The sequence below is a fragment of the Artibeus jamaicensis genome, unplaced genomic scaffold (genome assembly GCF_021234435.1).
Source record: "Artibeus jamaicensis isolate MK-2021 breed Jamaican fruit bat unplaced genomic scaffold, CSHL_Jam_final contig_536, whole genome shotgun sequence".
Classification (NCBI taxonomy): Eukaryota; Metazoa; Chordata; class Mammalia; order Chiroptera; family Phyllostomidae; genus Artibeus; species Artibeus jamaicensis.
In genome coordinates, this window is record NW_026521878.1 from 3,610,225 (window position 1) to 3,629,122 (window position 18,898).

The following is an 18,898-nucleotide window of genomic DNA, read 5'->3' on the forward strand; positions in this document are numbered from 1 at the left end:
CCCTCATGTCTGTATTTTCTGATGTCACCACCTACACTGGCCCCAGTGCTCCATTCCTGCCCCTCTTGAGGCCATGGGGCCCCATCCATTACTCCACCAGCTCTTTACTGTCCTGTCCTCCCCCCTCCACATGCCCTCATTATAATGGCTCCCTTGTAGACACCCCAACACCCCAGAGGGTCATTGAGAAGGAGCCCTGTGTTGGCCTCTCACAGCCCCACAGTGAGGGAGCTGTGGGGAGGGCATGAAAGAGCCCCAGGCACTACATAGCCGCCAGAAAGCCAGAAGGGCCAGCCTCCTCCCCCTGCCCTGTGGAGGGTGGGACCTTGTTGAACTCCCCAGAGGTCCCTGTGGCCGAACCTGGTGTGGGAGCTCTGGGCTGACCCCTACATACCTGATGGGATACAATGAGACCTCATCCAATCAGCTCTGGGGCCGGGGAGGGGCACACTGGGTTCTACATCAGGAAATATGGAATGATCCCTGGGCCTGTGAGCAGGGAGGAAGCAGGTCAGTATCCAAGCAGAGAGGAGTATGGACGGGTTATACAACCTACAGAAGTGGTGGCACAGGCCCTGGCTGGCTGGGGTTTCTCAGGGATGACAAATGTTGATTGGAGTGGACCAAAGAAGCCCATGAAGCCTGGGGCTGACCCTGACTCATCTCTACAAAGCCCCACCTGCCACACTTGTGTGTTCCTGGGGAAAGAGGAAAAGACTCCTGAGTTAACCAAGACTAAGCTCCTCAAGGCAAAAATTAATCCCTGGAAAAAAATGAAGCTATGGGCCCATCACACCTGAGTTTCAGAACTGAGGTGTGTATTGCCCTCAGCAGTGAATAAACATACTAATTCAGCCACAGGCACTGGTGGTCTGATGACAGAGGCAGATATTTAAACAGATAATGATATGAGCTTGTGTATCCTCCTACAAAGACCAAGGTTGTCATGTGCTGCCGGAATTCTCATCCTTCTGTCATCAGCCAAAATTCAAAGGCACTTCCTCATGAAACATTGTCCCATCGTGTATCATCTACCAGGAAGAGTGGGGTTTACACTGTACTACAGACAGAGCCATATTCATGATGAAAGGCTGCTGTGGGGGCACTGGGCTGTGCTGGGGCTAATTCTGAGCTGGGATTTGAAACTGCTTTCTCTGGAGCTAGGCCTCTGATTTTACACATCAGGCTCCATGGCCCACCACCCACTAGGTGGGAATGGCTTGTGAATGATGCTGTTATGGATTAAATTGTAACCCTCACCCCCTTTCAAAATAAAAAGCTATGTTGATGTCCTCACGTCAATTCCTCAGAATGTGCCCCCGTTTGGAAATAAGATCATTGCAGATAGGATCAGTTCAGAGGAGGTCATGCTGAAGCAGAGTGGTTGGTGTTATAAGAAGAAGAGACACCCTTCTATTAATAGTTGACAGATTCAGAAGACAGAAAATCAGTGAGGATGTTGTTAAAACGAACAATACCATCAATTATTTCTAACTGGCATTTACAGAATATTTCACCCTACAACAGCAGAATATACATTCTTCTCAAGATCACATGGAATATTCACCAAAGTAGACCACATTCTGGGTCATAAAACAGATCTAAACAAGTTTAAAAAGAATTATGTTCTCAGACCACAAAGCAATTAAACTAGAAATTTAACAAGATTGATTTAATATTTAAAGATTAAACAACACATTGTAAAATGACATATGGCTCAAAAGAAAACAATATTGTGAAAATATTTTAAAATACTTAGGGTAAAAATGAAAGATATCAAAATCTGTAGGTCAGAATGAAAGCAGGGCTAGGAGGAAATTTATTGCATTGATTGCACTTGTTAGCAAAGAAGACAGATCTAAAATTAATACCTAAGCTTCTACCTGAAGAAATTAGAGAAAGGAATATAGCAAAAAAAAAAAAAAACAGAAGATAAGAAAGGATAAAAAATGGAGCAGAAATCAATGAAATTGATAACAGGAAATTAATAAAGAAAATCAACAAAACCAAAAGTTGGTTCTTTAAAAAATATTAGTAAAATTGATAAACATCTACCCAGGTTAACCAAGAAGAGAAGACATAAGTTACTACTGTCAGAAGAGAAAAAGGGACAATTACTATTAATCCCATGGAAACTAAAAGGAAAATAAAGACATATTATTGAAAAGTCCATGCCCATGAATTTGATAACAAAGATGAAATGGGCCAATTCCTTCAAAGGCACAACCTACCAAAACTCACATAAGAAGAAATAGATGATCTGAATAGTTATAGTCAAAGAAAGTGAATCAATAATTAATAACCCTTCAAAAGAAAGCACCAGCCCAGATACTTTCACTGGGGAATTCTATATTTAAGAAAAAAATGATACTGCCAGAATAAAATGCTGCGAGAATGAATGATTATTGTGAAAGGCATTTGTTTTATAAACCAAAAACAGTAAGAGCTTCCCAGTGGGAGAGATCCAAGATGGCGGATGAGTGAGTGGCAGTTACACTAACCTCCTCCCAGGACCAATCTGGAATTCCATCTAAATTGTGGAGAAATCACCCAGAACAAACAACTGAACAATAGTGAGAGAGAAGCCTTATAAGCACAGACAAACAGAAGACTCTGCTTCAGCACAACATGACTGGTAAGGAGTGCAGTGGAGACATGAGAGGGCTGGCTGGGTGCCCACAAGCAGCAGCTGAGGTGCTGGAGGGATGTTTAAGTGGCTGGCTGGACCCCACTGAGAAGTGGGGATATAAAACTCAGCAGCGATCCCCAGCATAGAGTACCAGAGCCAAAACAATACTGAGATGACATTCAGGTGTGAAAAGTGGCAGGGTTGCTCTCTGCCAGAGACTGATGACTATAGACACAGAGAGCTGTTCGAATGGCCAATGCATAAATTTTGACTTGCAGTCACTTTCCCTGGGCTCTGGAAAAAAGGGGGAGAGAAGGGACTAGAGACACTTGAGGAGAGTCTGGGGGCAGAGGTTTTGGGAAGAGAATTATGAGTAGCTGCCTAGTCAAGCTCATATTGCAGCAGCCATCAAGCTCAGGCAGTCTACTCCCCTCTGAGTGGCAGCAGTCTGAGGGGAAACAATATCCGGATCACAGAAAGTACCCTATCCCACCCTGTGTTGCTTAAGCCTGACTGCTGGGTGCAGAGTGACTAGATTAACAACTGAAGAAGTCAGCCACGGACAATGGATCTATGGAAACCTCAAACAGACTGCCTAGGGCAAGACTGGGGCACCATCTGACATCACCAGAGGTGGATCCAGAAAGACAAAACAGTGGTAAATACTAGATACTACTGAGATGAAATCCACCTTGGTTTTCTCCATGATTTATACTTTCTCTCCTGCATAACCTTTTAACATTCATTTCTTGTTCTTCAAGTTCATGCATTAAATCACTAGATTTTATACTATAGTTCATTTCGGTTCACATATTTTGCCCCTCCCTTCTCTTACCCTGTTTTACCTTCTTCTTTCCTCTTATTATTTTCATGTTAAACTTTGTCTTCTTTCTTTCTACAACTTCTTTTGATTCCACACTCTTACTGTTTCTCCCCATCCAGCCTCTCAAATCCAATTTCCTTGTCAAGGGTCACCTCATACTCTTTTTCTCACTCTTAAAATACCTGCATCTTGTCTCCATCTTCAGTAATCTTTGCTCATTGGTTGTAGATAGGGTAGTTGTTGTTTCACTTTTTCAATTTTATCTCTAGATGTTCACTAAGTTTTTATTTCAAATCTCAAATTTTACTGTTCCCCTATGCTTTTTACATCTCAAATTTTAATTTTGCCCCATCTTAGCATGTTTCTTTCTTTTTTCCTCTCTTTCATTCTGCCTGTTTTTAGATTTTAAACTTTCTTTCTATCTGAAAATTTAACGTTTCCCTGTAGTAGCCTAATTTTTGTTCCCTACTCTTAGTATTCCCTCTTCTTCCCTCATCTCAATATCACTTTCTTTTACTCTAGATATCTCTTAAGCTTTTCTTTCTTTCTTTCTTTCTTTCTTTCTTTCTTTCTTTCTTTCTTTCTTTCTTTCTTTCATCCTTCTTATTCCCATCCCACCTATATTAATTTTAGCTCATTTTTTTCATAGTGCTGTGGTGGAGCTTGATCTCCACTTTGGTTCCTATTTTTTTATTATCTATTTACTTTTTGTCCCCTTTTCTTTCTTTCCCTCACTTTATTTCAGTTGTTTTAAATGCCTGTTTAAATTTAATACTATACACGTCCTTTCCCTTCATTCCCCTTTTTATTTATGATATGTAAATTTTACTGTCTCTCTTTGAATTGCTTTGATTCCCTACTCTTATTAGTGCTCCTTCCTCTACCCTCTCAAAATCATTTCTTTCAGTAGGTGATGCCATATTTTATTTCCTTTATTATAATAGTCTTAATCTCTTTATATCCTTATTAATATGGTTCACTTGGTGTTCACAGTGGGATTGCAGAAGGGAAAGTTATTTGTGTAGATGAGGGTTTGTTTCCTGGACTTTGTGGTTTTGTTCTGGAAGCACCTGCCCAACAACATACAAGATATGGTGGGTGGAGTGACACTCAGTAAAACAGCTGGAGGGAAGGACCCGCCAAGAACGACACAAAAGCAATCAAAACCAAATTACATTCAGAGAGCCAACACAAACAGCATGGAGATATCCCCAAAGCATCAAGTTCAGCAGATCAAGGAGACTGCACCACTGAATCTCATGGGTTTCCCACCATAGAAGGTAATCACCACTAAGAGTCAAAACAGATCAATTTAAGAAGCAGAAACAAATGAGAAGAGTCTCCCCCAAAATGGGAAGACAGAGAACCAACCCACAACTGGAAGAAAAAGAGTAATCCTCAGAAAGAGTACTAAATGGAATAAAGGCAAATCAATGATCAGATATTGAGTTCAAAACAATGGTTACAAGGAAGCTCAAGGACCTCAGTGAGAATTAAAAAAAAAAAAAACTACATGGAAGCCACAAGGAACTTAGTGATAACAATATCAGCATGAAAAAGAACATAGAAACTATCAATGAGTCAGGAGGAAATGAAGAATAATACAAATTCTGAATTGAAGAACACAGTAGAAGGAATCAAAAGCAGATTAGATGAAGCTAGAGGGCTGAATCATCAAGCTAGAGGACAAGTTAGGAAAAACTCCCAGAAAGATCAAGGGAAGGAAAAAAGACTCAGAAAGAACAAAGAGGGATTCAGGGAACTGTAGGAGAACATGAAACAGATTCACACCCATATAATAGAGATCCCAGAAGAAGAGAAAGAGGAGCAAGGGATAGGAAACCTGTTTGGAAAAGTAATAATGGAAAACTTCCCTAAATGATGACAGAAAATGACACACAAGTCCAGGAAGAACATAGGGTCCCAATCAAGAGAAACCCAAAGAGCCCTGGCTGGTGTGACTCAGTGATTGGGCATCAGCCTGTGAACCAAAGGGTCACTGGTTCGATTCCTGGCCAGGGCACATGCCTGGGTAGCAGGCCAGATACTCAGTCAGGGGCGCATGAGAGGCAAATGCACATTGATGTTTCTCCCTCTTTCTCTCTGTAAAATATACTTCAAAAAAAACATAAAAAGTGATACAGAAGAACACTTTAGAATATTCAAGGGAAGAATCGATCATGAAGACATAAATATTGTAAACTTATATGCATCCAACATAGGAGCATCCAATTATATAAGTAATATATTGGAGGACTTCAAGAAAGATATAGACAGTAACACAATTATAATAGTGCATTTTAACACCCCACTCTCAACAATGGATAGATCTTCCAAACAAAATATCAACAAGGATATTGTGGCACTGAATGACACACTGGATTCTGTATACAGAATCTTTCATTCCAAAGAAGCAAAACACACATTCTTTTCAAATGCACATAAAATATTTTCAAAGACAGACCACATGATAGGACACAAAACGAGCCTCAACAAATTCAAGAAAAGTGAAATCATGTCAAGCATTTTCTCAGACCACAGGGGCCTGAAAATAGAAACTAACCTCAAGGAAAATACTAAAAAGCTTTCAAATTCATGGAGACTGAGTAGCATGTTATTAAACAATAAATGGGTTCATAATGAGACCAAGAAAGAAATCAAAAGTTTTTTTGGAAACAAATGAAAATGAACACACAACAGTCCAAAACCAATGGGACATTGCAGTCCCAAAAGTGTAGTTCAAAGCAAATAGGCCTACCTAAAAAAGATAGAAATGTTTCAAATAAACAACCTAACCCTACAAGAACTGGAGGAACAATGACAAACAAAGCCCAGAGTTAGTAGAAAGGAGGAAATAATCAAGATCAGAGCAGAATGAATGACATAGAAACTAAAAGAACAATTTAAAGGTTCAATAAATCCAGCAGCTGGTTCTTCAAAAAGGGAAACAAAATCGACAAAACTTTAACCAGACTCATCAAGGAAAAAAGAGACAGGACCCAAATAAATAAAATCAGAAATGGTAGAGGGGGAATTACAACTAATACCACAGAAATTGCCAAAGGAGTGAGAGAAAATATTATGAACAACTCTATGCCAAGAAATTTGAAACCCTGAGTTAAATGGACACATTTCTACAAATATATAATCTTCTAAAACTTAATGAATAAGAAGCAGAAAGCCTGAACAAACCAATAACAGCTAATGAAATCAAAGCAGTAATCAAAATCCCCCAACACAAAAACCTAGGACCAGACAATTTCACAGAAGAATTTTTACAAAGCATTTAAGGAAGAACTAACTCCTATCATTCACAGACTATACAGAAAAATCCAAGAAGACAGAAGACTCTCAAATTCTTTTTATGAAGTCAGCATAATCCTAATCCCCAAACCAGATAACAATACAACAAAGAAAGAAAACTACAAGAAAATATCACTGGTGAACACAGACACTAAAACTCTAAACAAAATATTGGCAAAATGCATCTGGCAATCCATTTTAAGATCATGATCAAGTGGGATTCATCCCAGGGATGCAAGGATGGTACAATATTTGCAAATAAAGAAACATAATACATCACATAAACAAGGGAAAAGACAAAAATCATATGATCATATCAATAGATGCAGAAAAAAATTTGATAAGGTACAGTACCCATTTATGATAAAAAAACATTCAGCAAACAGGAAGTACACCTCAACATAATTAAGGACTTATAAAAGAAACCTACATCCAACATCATACTCAAAGGGCAAAAACTAAAAGCTTTCCCACTAAGATCACAAACAAGACAAGGGTGCCTGCTTTTACCACTTCTTCAATATAGTATGGAAAGTTCTAGAAACAGCAATCAGACAAGAAAAAGAAATAAAAGGCATCCAAATTGGAAAAAAGGGAGGAAAACTGTTATTGTTTGTAGATGACATGATAGTGTACATAGGAAACCCCAGAGACTCCACCAAAAAACCACGTGATCTAAAAAGTGAATTTGTCAAAACACCAGAATACAAAGTCAATATTCAGAAATCAAAGGCATTTTTGCATACCAATAGTGAAATATTAAAACAGAAATCAGGAAAAAAAGTTTCATGTGATATAGCGACAAGAAAAATAAACTACCAAGGAACAAACCTAACCAAGGAAGTAAAAGACCTGTACTCAGTATACTACACAACACTGAAGAAAGAAATTAAGGGAGACACAAGCAAATGGAAACATATACCATGTCCATAAATTGGAAGAATTAACATCATCAAAGTGTGCATATTACCCAAAACAATTGGACAAGTGTCCATACTGCCCAAACAATGGATTCAAATTCACAGACATAGAACAAACATTTCAAAACTTTATATGGAACAATAAATAACCTCAAATAGCTTCAGCAATATTGAGAAAGAAGAATAAAGTGGGAGGATCACAATACCTGATATCAGACTACATTACAAGGTAACTATAATCAAAACAGCCTGGTACTGGCATAGGAAGAGACACATAGATCAATGGAGTAAAATAGAAAGCCAAGAAATAAACCCAAGACTCTATGGTTAATTAATATTTGACAAAGGGTGCTGCAGCATAAAATGGAGTAAAATAGCCTCTTCGGCAAATGGTGTTGCTCCCATCTGGACAGCTACATGCAAAAAAATGAAAATCAACCACCAACTTACACCATACACAAAAATAAACTCAAGATGGATGAAAGACTTACATAGAAGTTGTGACATCATAAAAGTCCTAGAGGAGAACATAGGCAAGAAAATTTCAGATATCTCACACAGCAATATTTTCACTGATATGTCCCCTAAAAGAAGGGACATAAAGAAAAGAATAAACAATGGGACTTCATCAAAATAAAAGGCTTCTTCATGGCTAAAGAAAACATCAGCCAAATGAAAAGGGAACCAACCGTATGGGAAAATATCTTTGCCAGTGATTCATCGCACAAGGGTTTGATCTCCAAAATATATAAAGAACCTAGAGGATTCCACATTAGGAAGACAAACAATCTAAGAGCAAAGGACCTGAAGAGACACTTCTCAGAGGAGGACATATATAAGGCCCATAGACATATGAAAGGATGCTCAGTATCACTAACCATCAGAGAGATGCAAATTAAAACCACAATGAGTTACCACTTTACACCAGTCAGAATGGCCATCGTAAACAAAGCAACAAACAACCAGTGTTGGCAAGCTTGTGGAGAAAAGGGAACCCTAGTACACTGTTGGTGGAAATGCAGACTAGTGTAGCCACTGTGGAAAACAGTATAAAATTTCCTTAGAAAACTAAGATGGGACTGTCCTTTGAACCAGAAATTCCACTGCTGGGATTGTACCCTAAGAATCCTAAAACACAAATTCAAAAGAACCTATGCACCCCAATGTTCATTGTAGCACAATATACAATAGTCAAGTACGGGAAGCAACCTATGTGTCCATCAGTAAATGAGTGAATTAAAAATCTGTGGTTTATTTACACCATGGAATAGTACACAGCAGAAAGAAAGAAGGAGCTCCTACCCTTCATGACAGCATGGATGGATCTGGAGAGCATTATGCTAAGTGACATATGCCAGGTTGTAAAAGACAATAAATACATTATCTCATTTATAAGTGGAACCTAATCAACAAGCTAAACAAGCATGAAAAATATAATGAGACATTTAAATAAAAACAAATGTCAGTAACCAGAGGGGAGAGGAGAAGGGGTTAATGGGGGAAAGAAGGTAAGGGTCATCAAGGAACATGTATTAAGGACCCATGAACAAAGACAACGGGAGGGGGGCAATTGAATGTGGGAGACGGGGGATGGGTAGGGCAGGGGAAAATTAATAGGGAAAAATGGGGACAACTATAATTGGACAGCAATAAAAATAATAAGTTAACATTTTTTTAAAAGGATTGTCCTATAAGGTTTCTGTGTATTTCAGAAACAAGAAGTGGTCAGAGAAAATGTTGAATTATGAAGAGAGTACATGTATACTTTTAATTTCCTCTTTTTTGCTGTACGTCCTGGCTTGCTAAGTCATCAGCAGGAAGTTGCAATTTGAGGAGTGACAATCCTCTGGATTCAAGACATATTTTCCAAGATGATAGCAGTCGGATAAATATAACTCTTCAGTAAAGCACTGAAGAGTTGTGAGCTTCAGGGTATGGCTACTGAAGAAAGCCCCAGTTTTCCCAATTAGAGGATAAAACTGTCCTGGGCTCCTCAGTGTGTTCAATGTAGTTAGAATTCAAGTGACAGTTCCATTTTGCAAACCTATGCAAATCTCATTCTAAGCCAACACAAGTGAATCTAGCTCTCCGGCAACTATAAGCATTGGTAATATATTTCCACTTCATTAAAAATTCCCCTTCCTCCCACATCACATCTATTGTATGTTTGAGACCCCACACTGATGGTTAGCTGAGTGCACTGACTTCAGTAATTAACCAAAACACCACATAACCCATTTCCCTAGTGTAAGCAAATATGGAAATCTAACATAATTTCCATATATTCACCTAATTTACTATGCAGTCTTCTGATCTAAATAAATCTCCACTGGAGATTCTCCCAGACATCCATGCTCTTTCTTCTACCTGTTGCCCAGTGAAGATTCAGTGTCTGAAGAATACACCCATTCAGAACGGTAGCCTCAGAGTGAATAGATGACTATAAAATTGGCCTTCCTTAACAGTGCAATAGAAATTTCTTTAATGAATTTCTCTCCATGAATGGCAAATACAAACAAAGTGAGTGTATAAGAGGTATGTCTGACAAGCATGTCACACTCTAGTTCCAGATCCATAATTTAAGGGTTATCTGCTACTCCCAACATTCTCAAAGAAAATGCAGTGTTCTGAATAATATACACCCATTGAAAAATATATTCATAGGGGAAGTGCTAGACACTTGATTAAAAGATTGGTTGACATGAACTGCATGTCCCTTGTTGCCAGGAGGTTGCCAGAACTACAGATATGGATGGATCTGGATTAGGATTCTTGGGTACGGTACTAAGAACAAATGGTGAGTTGACAAGCCAGGGATCAGCCTCAGTTGCCCAGATTTAATTTTTTTTATTTATTCAATATTCTAAACACTTCTCACCTTGTCTGCATGCATTCCACTCTGGGACACTAAATAAAATGAAAAACATCATTTAATTCCTTCTACTCTCTGAATGATATGCTAAAGCTTGAGCAAGGCTAATCAAATTCTATATTTATCATGAAGTTATAAAAGTATATGCTACCAAATATCTTTCCAACAACAAATGCAATTTAGGGTGTTGTAATGATGCTTCTTGAAAGCTGTTTATGTTTTCTGAAAGACAGTTTTTGTGGATAGCAGTAGTGTTATATAGTGTAAGTCAAAGAACTGACTTACACTATAAAAGAATTGACTCAGAAGAACTGACTATAAAGAACTGACTCAGGCTTTGTTTTATTTAGCTGCAAAATTAAAGCACTGAAACTCATCACTTGAAAGATCTCCTGTAACATTATACCTGAATATACATAGAAAGGTTCTTTACCACTAATAAATGTTCAAAATAATATATTACTTTACCTATATAATATATAACAATAGCATAAATCTTCTTATGATGGAAATTTAATGGGAAATAAAAACAAAGCTACCTATGTTTGTAATAGTATATATCTGATTAAAAAGTAGGGTGGTGTAATAAAATGAGCACATCCACATTTCCTTTTACCTATAACTGTATTTTTTTTCAATTTTATCTTTTTTTATTGCTGTTCAAATACAGTTTTCCCCTTTTCTGCCCCATTACTCTCCCCTGCCCTACCCACTCTCAACTCCCATATTTAATCCTCCCCATTGTCTTTATCCATTGGTCCTTCATACAACTTCCTTGACTTGACCCCTCCCCTTCTCTCCCCCATTTTTTAGAATATTTCTAAAAAAATATTTATTTTCCCTAGTTTTTAGAATACATTTTAGAATATATATTTTTCCATGTGTTTTACATTGCTTTTTTTAGAATACATCTTTTCCTATGCCCAAGTTTTCTAGAAAACAAAGCTTGAGGCAAAATATACATATAATGTTTTATGAGGGGTACAATCCCAAGGAAGCTAGAAAAGTGAAGTAAAATGAGGAAAGAGGAAGAATAAATACAAAGTAGTGTATTATAATTTTGGCCAATGAACAGCCTTAGCAGAAAACATACCTGTTTGTTTAACTCACAGCACATCTCCTAAGAGGACTTTGGAAACACTACATTTGGCAGCAGCCTATCAAGTGCAGAGAGGGAGAATAATTTATTCACCAATTTTGTGATGACACCTTTGATGAAGGCTCCCCTCTGGGGGTGATAAGTATATAGTTAGCGTCAGGCTAGCTGAAAGTCACCCAGTAGCATCCAGCAGAAAACCATGGCCAAGCAAATATGATGAGAAATATAAACTTGACCCAGCATAACTGTAGGGAAATACTTGTACATGTGCTTAATAGAGTATTACTAAGCACATAAATGGAGCTTAATGCCCCATTAAGCACATGTAGCATTATTTTTATCAAGAAAAAGTGAAAAGAGATGGAATATTCAATATATTATGATAAATCTAATCATGGATGGATTAAAAAGAATAAAACACATCTGAAAAATCCATGCAGAGCTTATTAAATGAAAAAACAAGTCACATAATTATACATAGATCACAATCAACAATAAAAACAGGAAAAAACTTCATTTATATTCATAAATAGCATATAAATACAAAATGGTTATTAAGATACACGTGAAAGTGGTAGTAGCTATAACCTCTGAAGGGGAATTTCACAGTTATTCTACTTCCTTTATAGTCTTATATTTTTAAGTTAATAAATAAGTTAAAGAAGAACGGAGAAGAGAAGAGTGGAGGAGGGTAGAACATAGGACTGGGATCCAGACTTCACTACTTCTGGATTCTGGTGGGGTGATTATCACAGGCAAGCCATGTGTTTCTTTCTGAGCTTCAATCCTAATCCTAGTGTAATGATTTTTAGAAGCTTTTGTTTTTGAAAAGTTAGGGTGATGTGTTTTAATAGTATTATGATATACATGTTAGAAGGAAATCTACTATTAGTATGAAACAGAGTTTGAATGACTTTTGGCAAAGATTATAGATGAAAGATGCCCCCAAAATCATTGTGAAGAGAAGGTCCAGAAAGCACACGAGTGAAAGAGAAGGAGAGTGCCAGACAAATTCACCAGCTTGATTGAATGTGGGTGGCCTCAGGTAGTGAGGGCAGAGAAAGGCAAGGTAAGCAAAAGAGCAGAATGAGCTAATAAGTGCTGAGAGGGTTAAAGGGTTTATTGAAGTAATCTGTGTAAATGATGCCTTGCAAAGGCATCCTGAGTGACAGCAATAAAAAAACTACAACCATCCTCCACCTAACAGGCAATGGGGGGAAATAAGAGTTCCCTAGGATGGTGAGGAACTGGTAAAAATTGTTTCCAATGGCTTGTTGCTTTATAGGTGCACAAACAAAGAAATAAATCTCTGCAATTGGTAAATAAAAGATCTTACTCTGAAGTAGCTCAGACTAAATGTGCTAATTTAAGTCAATGGAGTTAGTGGTTTCAACATATTCCATGTTCTTGTCCCTAGTGCCTTCAAGTCATTAATTTTTTCAAAGGTCATTGAATTTTAACACAGAGCTAAACCTTAAAGGCTATCTTATCAACATCTTATTTTTTTAAGTATAAAACAAAACACAAGCAGAGAGTAGTAGAATGAAAGTCACTCAATGCAGGTGGGCTGTCAAAGACTGGGTGGGTGTGGGCATAGCTCTTTCCTGCTGACCTGTGTTACCTCAAGGAAGTTCTGACTTTCTCCAGAGCTCTGCCACTTCCCCTGTGAAGTGAACACTGCAAAATATGGTCTAACTCTGAATTCTCTGCCATACTGTTACTACTGTGAATTATTTTTCTTAGGGAAATAGAACATCTTTGGAACTATAGATAAGTAAACATTCACTTCTATTATTCCTATGGCTTAATCAGGGCCTAGAAACACCAAATGACCTAAGTTCTCACAGCAAGAGACTGCATAAAAAGATTTGAGAAATTACATACTTTCAAAAAACAGGTTGTTTATTTTTTTAAAGTTACATGTATTTATTTTTTTAAACAAAATTTGAAAAAAAATTACCTGAAATTTTATCAACTAGAAAACAACAGTAAAAATTTGGGTGAAAATGTATCTGTAAACATCTCACTTTCTTTCTCGCTGTGTCACCAATACCCCTTCTCCCATTGGAGGGAATAGGTGTCAAGAAAACTCTTATTATAATTTTCCCTTTGCCAAACATACTATTGGTACCCTGAGTTTGAATATTTATGAGATGTGCGGAGAAAGATGCTATAAATAGCGCCTCCTTGAGGAGGAAGTTCAAAGCTCAAACACTTTTCATTCAGATTGAAAGATAAAGAGACTTATTGTATTAATCCAGTAAGACCAACAGGACTACTGTGAAGAAATTTCCAAAGAGACAGGGAAAAACAAGACCACAGTGAACATTTCCAGGCACTAGAGAAATGGGCCTGTGATTGATGGACATCAAAGCCCACAAACCTAGCATGCTCCTGACTGGCTGTGGGAGCCCAGGGTGAGAAGCTGCCCAGTGTTGAGTCAGTGGGAATATTCCTCCCTGCCTCATCAGAGTACCACTTACTTTCTTGAAGGCATTTGCTCTAGGAGCAATGATGAGAATTAGAGGCTGAGACTTGGTCACCTCATGCAGACTTGATGGGGATAGTAATATGCTCTCCCTTGAATTTGATAGTGCTGGCCATCCAGAAAAAAAAAACCGGAACCCCCAAGTCTTCAGCTTGGTAATGGATGATCCTGTTCAAAGGAATCAGATTTACTGGAATTGTTGGTATTTCTCAGCCTCAAGGGAGCACAGCTGAGATTTGGCTTCCACTCCAAACCAAAAGTAATCTGACTGAGCCTATGGGCATGAAAAGGAATCTTGGTAGTTTGCTGAGATCATAATAGAACAGGGGAAAAGACTTTTGTTTAGAGGCAAACTGGAAACTTTGGCTTTTTAACTTGAGAATTTTATAAGAAAATGAGACAGTTGAGTTGCTTCCAAATCTTGGTTATTGTAAGCAGCACAAGTCTCCTTCGGTAGATGAGTGGATAAAAAAGCTGTGATATATTTACGCAATGGAACAGTACTCAACTACTTAAAAAAGAAAAGAAGAGGGAGAAGAAGAAAGAAAGAAAGAAAGAAAGAAAGAAAGAAAGAAAGAAAGAAAGAAAGAAAGAAAGAAAGAAAGAAAGAAAGAAAGAAAGAAAGAAAGAAAGAAAGAAAGAAAGGTTGGAAGGAAGGAAAAAGAAAAGAAAAGAAATGTTAACATTTGAGACAGTATAAATGGATCTGGAGAACATTATGCTAAATAAGCCAGTTAGAGAAAGACTAATACTATATGCAGAATCTAATGAATAAAATGAATGAACAAGCAAAACAGACAGACTCATAGATGGAGAACAAGCTTACAGCTGTTGGAGGGGCTGGGTGCGGGGGGTGAAGCAATTGAGTGAAAAAAACAAAGAGAGAGATCCATGGACACATGAAATGGACAACAGTGCAGTAACTTCCAGGGGGCAGGGGGTGGGGAGGTGGAAGAGAGCATAGGGGGGATAGTTACAGAAGGAGACTTGACTTGGGATGTTGAACCCAGAATACAATATACAGATGATGTGTTATGGAATTGTGTGCCTGAAACATGTATAATTTTGTTAACCAGAGTCACAGCAATAAATTCAATAAAAGAATAAATAAATAAATTAATTAATTAAATAAATAAAATTTTATTTTGAACCACAAACTCATAAGTGAATCATAATGATGGTTACATATGTGTATATGTGCAGACTTTTAAATAAATGGTACTATGTTATATATGCCATTAAGCAACCAACTTTTTCATTCAATTTTATCTTTTGGGTGTCATTCTATGTCAATCAATGAAGCCTGACATCCTTACTAATGGCTGCATACTACTCTAAAATAAATATACAAGCCATAATTTATGTAATTGTTTCCTTATTAATGAACATGAAACATGAATCTTTTTTATTTTCTTTGTCAACATTATAGTAAAAGCAATGTCCATTTATTAGTGTTCATTCACAAATGATCATTATTAAATAATTGTCTTTTAATGTTTAGCTCATTATCTTCTAAATACCATTTCCTAAAAGTGGAAATGCTGGATCCAAAAGGATTCAAATTTTCTCCTTTTGGTACCTTTTGCCAAGCAGCCCTTGATAAATATACTGATTTTTCTGTACTAACAGTGTGTGAAAGGATTCATTTCTCTATATTCTATGCGCCTGCTGTTACTAATCTTTTATCTACAAATCTAACAAAGGGGGTCTGCGGGTGTTTCAGTTAAATATAAAATAAAATATTGAACATGTTCATTGGCCATTTTTATTTATTCTGTTGTGAAGTACTTGTTTATATCTTTTGCACATTTTAAAAAATTATTATATTGTTGTTCAATATAATTGCCTGCATTTTCTCTCCACCCCTCTCCTCACCCCCTCCAAACCCAGCTCACTCCCTTGTTTCCACCCCCCTTGTTTTGTTCATGCATCCTTTATAGTAGCTCCTGAAAACCCTTCTCCCTACTGTCCCCTCTCCCTCCCCTCTAGCTATTGTTAGATTATTCTTAATTTCAATTACTCTGGTTACACTTTGCTTTTTTCTTTTGTTGATTATGTTCAAGTTAAATATGAGATCATACAGTATTTGTCTCTCACCACCTGGCTTATTTCACTTAGCATAATGCTCTCCAGTTCCATCCATGCTGTCCCAAAGGATATAAGCTCCTTCTTTATCTCCGCTGTGTAGAATTCCATTGTACCATAGTTTTCTGATCCACTCATTTGCTGATGGGCACTTAGGTTGCTTCCAGAACTTGGCTATTGTAAATTGCGCTGCTGTGAAATTGGCATGAATAGGTTCTTTTGGATTGGTGTTTCGGGGCTCTTAGGGTATAATCCCAGCAGCAGAGTTGCTGGATCAAAAGGCAGTTCCATTTTTAGTTTTCTGAGGAAATTCCATGCTGTTTTCCACAGTGGTGTACCAGTATGCAATCCCATCAACAATGCACTAGGGTTCCCTTTTCTTCACTCTTATCCAGTACTTGTTTGTTGATTTGTTTATGTGGGCCATTCTGATGGGTATGAGGTGATATCTCATTGTGGTTTAATTTCCATCTCTCTGATGGCTATTGATGTCGAGCATATTTTCATGTGTCTCTGGGCCCTCTGTATGTCCTCCTTAGAGAAGTGTCTGTTCAAGTTTTTTGCCCATTTTATAATTGTTTTTTTTTTGTCTTCCTGGAGTGGAGTCATGTGAGTTCTTTATATATTTTGAAGATCAAGCCCTTGTTCGAGGTGTCATTGGCAAATATGTTTTCCCATATGGTTGGTTCTTTTTATTTTAATGCTGTGTTCTTTAGCCATGCAGAAGCTTTTTAATTTGATGAGGTCCCATTTGTTTATTTTTTCTTTATGTCCCTTGCTTTAGGAAACATATCTGTGAAGATGTTGCTTCATGGAATGTCTGAGATTTTCCTGCCAATTTTTCTTCTAGGACTTTTATGGTGTTGTGACCTATATTTAAGTTTTTTATCCTCCTTGAATTTATTTTTCTGTATGGTATAGTTGGTGATTGAGTTTCATTTTTTTCCATGTAGCTGTTCAGATCTCCCAGCACCATTTGTTGAAGAGGCTATTTTTGCTCCATTTCATGCTTCTTCCCCCTTTGTCAAATACTAGTTGACCATAGAGACTTGGGTTTACTTCTGGGCTCTCTGTTCTATTCCATTGGTTGATGCACCTGTTTTTATCCCAGTACCAGGCTGTTTTGATTACAGTGACCTTGTAATACATTTTTATATCAAGTATTATGATATCAAATAACATCATATTTTATATTATTCATTCTGCTTTTTTCTTCTCTCTCTAAATTGCTGCAGCTATTTGGATCATTTATGATTCCATATAAATTTATAAAATGTTTGTTCTATATCTGTGAAATATATCATGGGTACTTTAATAAGTATTACATTGAATCTATAAATCACTTTGGGTAGTATGGCCATTTTGATGTTAATTCTCCCAATCCATGAGCATGGTACATGCTTCCATTTGTTTGTGTCTTCCTTAGTTTCTTTCTTTGGTGTTGTGTAGTTTCCTGAGTACAGACTTTTACCTCCTTGGGTAGGTTTATTCCTAGGTACTTTATTTTTCTTGTTGCTATATAAAATGGGATTTTTTCTTGATTTCTGTATTTGATATTTCATTGTTGGTATACAAACAATGCCTTTGATTTCTGAGTATTGACTTTGTAACTGGCTGCTTTGCCAAATTCATTTATTAGGTCAAGTAGTTTTTTGGTGAAGTCTATTGAATTTTCTAGGTACACTATCATGTCATCTGCAAACAGTAACAGTTTTGCTTCCTCCTTCCCAGTTTTATTTCTTTTTCTTGTCTAATTGCTGTGGCTAGGACTCCTCTGCATATTTTTAATGTGGGTAGTAATCTTTTTCTCAATGTTTTATAGGAATTTTTTAAATGTTTGTGAGATATAGATCCTAACCTACATTTCAAATACTTTCTTCCCTTTTTGTTTCTTTAAACTTTATTCCATGACATTTTTTCATATCACAGTTTATCATTTTAAGAAGTCATATCTACCACCTTTTTCTTTTGTGATGTCTAGGTGTAATGTCATGCTTTAAAAGCCCTATTCAACCTCAAAATAAATAAGCATTCATAGTTTTATCTAGCCTATGTATGGTATAATTTCTAAATTTAAGTTATTGATTCATCTAGAATTATTTTAAGGCCTGTTATTTTCTATATATAGCCACTTATTCCAACATTAATTATTAAATAATTAGTTATCAAATAATCTATTTTTATTCACTCACCTAAAATGCTAAATTTCCATGTGCTCTTGGAACATTTCTAGAATCTGTGTATTGTTTTCCTTGTCTGTCAGTTCATTACTCCCTCCTACCACATGGTTTGATTACTGATGGTTTAAATATACTTTAATACCAATGAACTATTTGAAAATATTCAAGAAAATTTAATAAGTCCTATGAGATTCAGAGATATGAAATGAACCCAGGAAATTAGAGGACAGTTCATGTGAATTGATGTAGAGAACACCCAAGTGGAACCATACATCCATAGGATCATGAAACAAACTCATCTCACAATAGAGAATTTATTACTCAATAAATATGGGGAGGAATCTTAAAAAATATACATTTGGATATCAATCATTGAAGTTGGTGTAAACTCATCTCTGTAATGACACCTTTCAGGCAATTCTCATCAAAACCCTTCCATAATTTAACACTGTCTTTGGATTTCTGATAGGTTTAAAGTAAAATCTTATTTTAACAGCAT

At 36.9% G+C, this 18,898-nt stretch overlaps 1 long non-coding RNA gene across 1 annotated transcript in view; it reads right to left on the reverse strand.

Moving 5' to 3' along the window:
* Window positions 1-404: 404 nt before the first annotated feature.
* Window positions 405-18,898, reverse strand: part of LOC119061778 (uncharacterized) — a 52,154-nt gene continuing 33,660 nt past the window's right edge. The window contains exon 3 of the long non-coding RNA XR_005084853.2: window positions 405-489. This is a non-coding gene — a long non-coding RNA (uncharacterized LOC119061778). The remainder of the gene's footprint in view (window positions 490-18,898) is intronic.